The 7,661-nt window shown below is 41.1% G+C and overlaps 1 pseudogene; it reads left to right on the forward strand.

The window, feature by feature from the left end:
• The first annotated feature begins 357 nt into the window (after positions 1-357).
• On the forward strand, positions 358-4,420 carry LOC149919549 (uncharacterized; annotated as a pseudogene).
• The last annotated feature ends 3,241 nt before the right edge of the window (positions 4,421-7,661 follow it).

A 7,661-nucleotide genomic window follows, 5' to 3' on the forward strand; every position in this document is an offset into this window, starting at 1 on the left:
CAGGCACATAATCCAGCACCCTGAAGCGGTACGTGCCACACGCTGAGTACTAAGAAGTTACTCGTGCTCATAGCATGTTTGAGGGGAGAGGAGAGGCTGGTAAACTCCCTGAGCAACAGTGCTTTTCTTGAGACAGTTCATCCCCTCTGAACGCTTTGGAGCACATGAAGCTGAGCTAATCATCAAGAAACCCTCTAATCTCTATCATTACTTCTGTTTTCATGTTAGCCATTGTGACAGCTTTTCCCCCTTGTCATCAGAGGGAGAAAGCCGTGGCTGCTCTCTGGTGAGCCGAGGGCTATGATGGTAGGCTGAGCTTTCCCAAGTTAGTATTCAGACTTCATACACAGGCGGCGAATGGAGAGACGATCTTGGAAAACTGTCGAGAAGGACCTGGCACAATGGGGGGCTGATGTCGCGTCACTTTCGGCTGACTGTCAAACAAAGGTAGAGCCAGCCACGTATTAATTTGCAGAGAAATAAAGAAATAAACCGACGACTTCGGGCCCTAACTGTTGCAGCCAAATAAATAATACAATAAATCATCGAAATGAAGAAATGTGGCAAGAGGCACTGGAAACCGAGAGATATTTTGTCACTAAATTGCAGCATTAATAGTGTTTTGAAGCCTCACATTTAAATTGCCTATTTCTGACACTCAAAATGCACATTAGGAAAATGATGCTTATTTTATAGTTACTCATTAAAAGGAAGGGGATAAATAAGACAGAGTTTTAAACTATAAATCTCTTTCATAACAAACAACCAATAAGAAAGCATGGGGAAGACAAACAAATGGATAGTGAAAGAATGACTTTTAAAATGCTTTGGTAATCCAGGGTATAAATGAGCAACTGTCTCATCTGGTCTAGGATGAGTCATTTTTAGAAGATCTGAGTATGATTCTGAAGGCTGGAGATATTTGTGTGTTACTTGGAAATGAAGAAAATAGAAAAGGTTATTTCTTTTCACTTGCAATAATTCAGGCATTGTGCAATTATACTATTTGTCTCTTCTTTACATGTTAACAATTCCACATGTATTTCCCCACCCACAGATACATCATCTTTTCTCACCTAACAAGACATAACTTCAGATTACCTCGTAACAGCCTGTATGACAAATTTCAGGAAAGAAGGAACTTACACATCACTGTGGCATTTAGTCTTGTTGGAAAGGTCTTTCATGATCACCTGTGTAACTTTCCAGCACTCGTTAATGGCTGCTCAGTAGCCTGCTGCCGATCGACTATTTGCATAGCATCTGCATTTATCTAATCTTTATTTATTTTCTAAAGACTGTAAAGTTACAGCTCATTTGCAGTGCTTCAGGATTTGAGTATTAAACAAAAATGCAAATACAGCAGTAAGCCCTTAATGAGATGTATCCAGCTCATTTTTTTCAGCATTAACTCCATTCTTTATCTTATTTGAGCACCCACAGTATAAACTATTCATCAGTTCCAAAACTTCATTTTATTATATCATCAGCTGCTGCCATGTATTTTACAAGTTTAAATTCTAATTTTATCCACAGTAAGAATAATAATGATGTTTCAAACTGGCATTTATTGTCTAAAAGAAAAGAGCTCAAACAGTGTTTTCTTCTGGAACTTACGGAGTTACCAAGTCAAAATGCAGAGATGCACACTGCTGGCTTGGTGGCACTTGGCTGCTACTTTGCACTAGAAAGACAAGAAAGTCACAAGTCTAGGCACTACTTCCAGCCACGCTTCTAGCCATAAAAAGAGCTCTTCTTGAGGAAGTTTAAATCCCCTGAGGGAGATTCCTCTCTTTGGAAGCACATGCCAAATTTATACTCCTACTTTAGTTTTATGAAGCAAATGGTATAAAGCAACATTTTGCATCCAAGAAAAGGGAACTCAGTTTATCTGCTAATGCTGCAATGTGATCTAAACCCTGTATCTAAACCCTGTTGTCCAGAGCACCAGTAATCTTGTGTCCTTTGGCATCATCTGTGTCTCACCCCAGAGCTGTTCTCAGCTTTCACATGCTCCAACAGCCCTTCTGTAGAGCACTTATAAACCCTCTTCACATACTTCAATTTAGGGCTGGATTGCACAAGGGAGAAAAAATGAAAGTGAGCAGGGTTTCCTTTGTCTTCAGGAGTAATACTTATTCTTTGTCTCTTCTGAAAATGAAACCACCTAGGAGAAATCAGCCTGCAGTTCTGGTCACCCATAAGTATGATTTCTTTGTACCATTAGGGTTACATTCCTTTGCAATGACATGGTCTGCACCAAGGACCATCAGCCTCTCTGTCAGCTCTGGGAAACTGGGTTTATCTCTGACTGTATTGATTATCATGATTCTGATACTTTTTGTCCTCAAATCAAAACTGAAAAACAAAGTTCAAAGCCAAAAATTGCCTGAGGATTTCATGAATGCTTCTACTTCAGCAACAATGTCAGATGAGCTAAACCAAAGTTAGCACTGCTGTGGGCTATACAAACTATATGTTCTCTTTGGAAATAGCACTCATACTCATTAGGGCTCAGTTTTCTCTCTCATTTTTTAAAAGCTCCATCTCCATTCTTCCTGTTCCCTCTACGTCTTGTACTATAATCCATGAGTTTGTACATTCTACAAATTTGATGAATGAGCTTCAGAGAACAGGATGCATTTTGCTCTGCATGCCTCACAGCAAATTTCCATTCATATTCACTACAAGCAAAACAAGGCTCTATAGGTTTTTCCTTCCAATTTTAAAACATGTTTATATGAGTTACTGAATTTTATGCCCAGTTTGGATCTCAATACTAATGGGTTTAGCTGAGCAACTGAATCCAAAACTATCACTGTGACAACTTTTATAATATCTTTGCTATCTTGCTCGGGAAAGAATGAGCTTTTGCAATTTGGATGTTGGTCTTAAAATCCTCACGAGAAAGACTTCATCAATGTATCACCTATAAAACTGATAAAATAATATATATCATAACAGAATAATATATGTCAGTAGATAGGGGAAGAAAAAAGAGCCTCCAGTTCCTTAATGACTGGAAAATGCTAATATATATACATAATAAATAATATAGATGCTAGAATAAATATTATAATATAAGTAATACAATAAAGATGGTAATATAATAAAATCCTGGGGTTTTTAATCTTCTATGTTTTCTCTGGATGCTGCAATGTTTCTCAATTTTCGCAGTGGAAAATTTTATAAGTGGCTTGTCTTTATTGTTAGTTCATTTGCACTAAAGAATTATCAGCTTCACAAACTTCTTTGTAGCTCCCAGTGGAACTACTGCAATTATATACTTGTGCCAATTTGGCTTCTTAGCAGAAGGTATCTATTGGAAGAAAACAAATCTCTACATTAGATTCCATCATGAACAAACAAATCGTTTTAATTGGCTGCGTAATGAGATGGCCTTTTGTAAAGTATGTACTTGGAAAGTTCGCTGGTAAAGTGGATCTCAAGTTCTGCATAGGATGAGCACTGTAGCAAAACTAATTGTATAAAGTATAAGACAGCTTTGTTTCAGCTTTTGAAATGTAGATCTTTCATGTATTTTATTTATGCCTTTTATTATCTGTTTACATATTTTTAATAATTTAGCTTACTGAAACCCCTCTATTTTACAACATTGCATAGCTGTTTTTAGTTGTTAAGAGAAAATAACAAGGTATTTTACTGTAGTCATAGGTCAGCATCATTTGAAAGGATGTTATATCTCATCCCTTAAAATGTAACTGATTTTAAACAGAAAACATCAGAGTTTTAAATACATTACTTTACATTATTTAGGACCTGGGGGTCCTGGTAGACAGCAAGTTGGCCGTGAGCCAGCAGTTTGCCTTGTGGTCAAGAAGGCCAATGGTATCCTGGGATGCATTAAATACAGCATGGTCAACAGGTCAAGAGTGGTGATTCTCTCTCTCTACACTGCCCTGGTAAGGCCACATTCAGACTACTGCATCCATTTCTGGGCTCCCCAATTCAGAAAAGACAGGGATCTTGTAGGAGTCCAGCGAAGGGCCACAAAGATGATAAATGGCCTGGAGCATCTCCCATATAAGGAAAGACTGAGCAACCTGAGTCTGTTCAGCCTGAGGAAAAGAAGACTGAGATGTGATCTGAAAAATGTTTATAAATATCTAAAGGCAGATGAGAAGCAAATGGGTGAGGCCAGGCACTTCTCAGTGGTGTGTAGTAATAGGGCAAGAAGTAATGGTATAAAACTTGAACATAGGAAGTTCCATACAAACGTGAGGTAGAACTTAACAGTAAGGATGACAGAGCACTGGAACAGGTTTTCCAGAGAGGTTGTGAAGTCTCCTTCTATGGAGATACTCAAGACCCATCTGGACGCCATCCTTGTATTGTAGGAACCTGCCCTAGCAGAGGACTTGGTGATATCCAAAGGTCCCTTCCAACCCCAGTTTTCTGATTCTGTGATTATGTTTAGATAGCTTAATTCTACTGCAACCTGTTCTTCCTGTAGATGACTCTAAATGTGTGAACCAGTATCTCTGTAATGGTGGAGCAAAGGAGTAGCTCTCTCTCACCTTTGAGATGATGGGACCCATTCCCACAACAACTTCATAACTATCAGTAAAATCTTTCTTACTACCTCTGTGTATTGAGAATTACTGGTGCCCAGGCCCACACCCAGCCCAGACCACATCATAGCACATCAGAAGTGAAAACACACTGACAGTGGAGATTTCCTTGGTTATCCTCAAGGTCACAAATGTGGATGTGTATCAGCTTGGGCAAAGTGAAAAGCGAGTTTAGGATACTATCAAGAGATCCCCAAACACTGCCTGTCCTGTGATTTTATTGATGAGGTAAGTGGTAAGAATTCCTTGTATAACTGAATGCTTCAGCTACCCATTTTGCAGTGAAGCCAAGCAAAGCAGATTGGCTTTGTGTCGAAAAACAACTTCAATAAATCCATTGCAAAGCTTTTGTGCACTGTGCCTGTGCAGCAGGTAGCTGTTAGTAGAGATCTTGGCTCTTCCCAAACTCAGAGAGGTAGGTATGTGACAACTTGCCTGGAGCTGGATGATAGGTCATAGAAGAAAGTTACAAGGCTCTTTAGAGGATAAAAGCCATTTTCCAAACATCTATCAGCTAAATATTTTTGTCTTGTTAGAGTAACCTTTATAATGTTGTTTTGTACAATCTCACTCCCTTAAAATAAAGCACATGCACACACTCCCAACACGCTCACTACAAGTTTTTCTGTTGCTATCCCCATCAGCTAAAAGCCATCAGTGCCAACTCTGTGGTGTACAAGTATGGTCTCAGAAGACTTGACTACAAAACATTCCTAAGGTAAAGGCTTAGACATATCTAACTAATGAAGATGTGTTGAATGAAAAATAGAGTATACTTTTAATATAAGTGCTTCCATCAAGCTCTTTAAAGATTTTCATAAATTATCTGAAGCTATCATATTTCTCTGTTGATTATGATCAATGTATCGAAGAAAGGCTCGTGTTGAGACACATGAAATCACTCACCAGTTACCATAATGAGCAAAGCAGACTCAGTGTAGGCTCCCTCCCACAACGCCAGCCTTTCTGAACTGATCCCGCATGGGCTTCCCTCAGGCTGCAGCTCTCCAAGCGCTGCCCCAACACGGCTCCACACCACAGGGCCCACCCTTGAGGCACTGCCCCACACAGGTCTCCACCAGCAGCAGCAGCAGCTCCCCCAGCCCTCCTGACCTACTAAGGGGTCCATCCCACATGCTGCAGCTCTGGCCTGGGCTGCTCCTATAGGGGCTCTCCATGGGCTGTGGCTTCTCCAGGCCTCATCCAATGCTGCACTGTGGGCTCCTCCATTGCTGCATGTGGAGATTTGCTCTGTGTGGTTCCCCATGAAGTCTTAATCCACTGATGCACATACTTAAACACATATAGCTAGAAGTGCTTGGTAGTCCTGTTAACACTGAAGAGAGTAGTTGACTTGCTTCTCTGAAGCTTTGCTGGTTCAGAAGCTTGTGGCATTCAAGTTTGGGTATTAAGTTATAGGTTAGGTTGGTGTTAACAATAAATCTTTTTTTCTGTGAATATTTTTGCTTGAAGACTGGAGGATAGCCGATGCCACTCTGGTCTTCAAAAAGGGCAAGGAGGATCTGGGAAACAACAGGCCAGTCAGTCTCACTTCTGTCCTTGGAAAGGTGATGGAACAGCTTGTTCTAGATGCCATCTCCAAACAATTGGAAGAGAAGAAGATCATCAGGAATAGTCAGCATGGATTCATCAAGGGAAAATCATGCTTACCAACCTCATAGCCTTCTATGATGGCATTACCAGCTGGGAAGGTGGGGGAAGAGCAGTGGACGTCATCTACCTTGACTTCAGCAAGGCTTTTGATACTGACTCCCACTTGGCCTCCCTTGGTGGCCAAGAAGGCCAGTGGCATCCTGGGGTGCATTTAAAGGAGCATGCACAGCAGGTCAAGCAAGGTGATCCTCCTCCTCTATTCTGCACTGGTCAGGCCTCACCTGGAGTACTGTGTCCAGTTCTGGGCTCCCCAGTGCAAAAAAGACAGCAATCTCCTGGAGAGAGATGTTAAAAAGCCAGGAGCATCTCCCCTGTGAGGAAAGGCTGAGCGAACTGGATCTGTTCAGCTTTGAGAAAAGAAAACTGAGAGGTGATCTGATTAATGTTTATAAATATCCTACTAAGTGTGGGAGTCAAAGAGACATGGCCAACTCCTTCTCAGTGGTTTGTGGGATCAGGACAAAGGAAAACAGCCATAAACTTGAGCACAGAAGTTCTGCATCAATATGCAAAGGAATTCTTCACAGTAAGGGTGACAGAGCACTGGAACAGGCTGCCCAGGGAGGCTATGGACTCTCTTTCCCAGGAGATACTCAAGACCTGCTTGGATGCCTACCTGTGAAGCCTGCTGTAGGGAGGCTGCTTTGCAGGGGGATTAGACTCGATGATCTCTGGAGGTCCTTTCCAACCTCTACAGTTCTGTGATTCTGTGATTCAGTGCCAGAAATGGGTACTCCTGTAATCTGCATTAGTTAGCACCTTTTTATTACAGACACAGAAGTAATCAACTTTTATTCATTGGACATTCCAGATCAGCTGGTGGCACACTTCTGGCCTGGCCTAGTCCATTGGTACTGTGAGGGTAAAAAAAGAAAGAAAAAAAAAGAGAAAATGAAGAGAAAATGTAAGAGTTTCCATTCAAAAGCCCTGTGTTTCCTATCACTCAATCTCTCTCCATTTTATTTCAAGAATACCTGTTCCAGTGGTAACTAAGTGCAATATCCATTTTCCTACTTAGTATTCAGCAGACACTTGCCTTGACCTCACCTCTCCAAGCTTCCAAGGTTTGTTTTTCTCCCTTATATCCACCTTGTATCCCGTAGCCCTTAGAAGAACCTCAGTCAAGCTTTTCACTTGACAAACACATCCTTTTCCCTTCAGTATTGGTTAGATACAGGCATGAAGTTTGCATTCAGACTGAAAGATTATTTGAACCACACAAATATTCAGTTGTTGGATTGCTGCATGGGCCACCAGGACAGATCTTAGCCCCAAAGGCTCCCAGTGCAGCAGCAGTCCCTGTTGCAGCCTCAATGCTTCAGAAATGACCAAGATCTAGACGTTGGTTTCCCAATCTGTGCTTTCTATGAAATGACTTCTACAGGGCATTTGGAT

The sequence above is a fragment of the Phasianus colchicus genome, chromosome 1 (genome assembly GCF_987193195.1).
Source record: "Phasianus colchicus chromosome 1, bPhaCol1.hap1.1, whole genome shotgun sequence".
NCBI lineage: Eukaryota > Metazoa > Chordata > Aves > Galliformes > Phasianidae > Phasianus > Phasianus colchicus.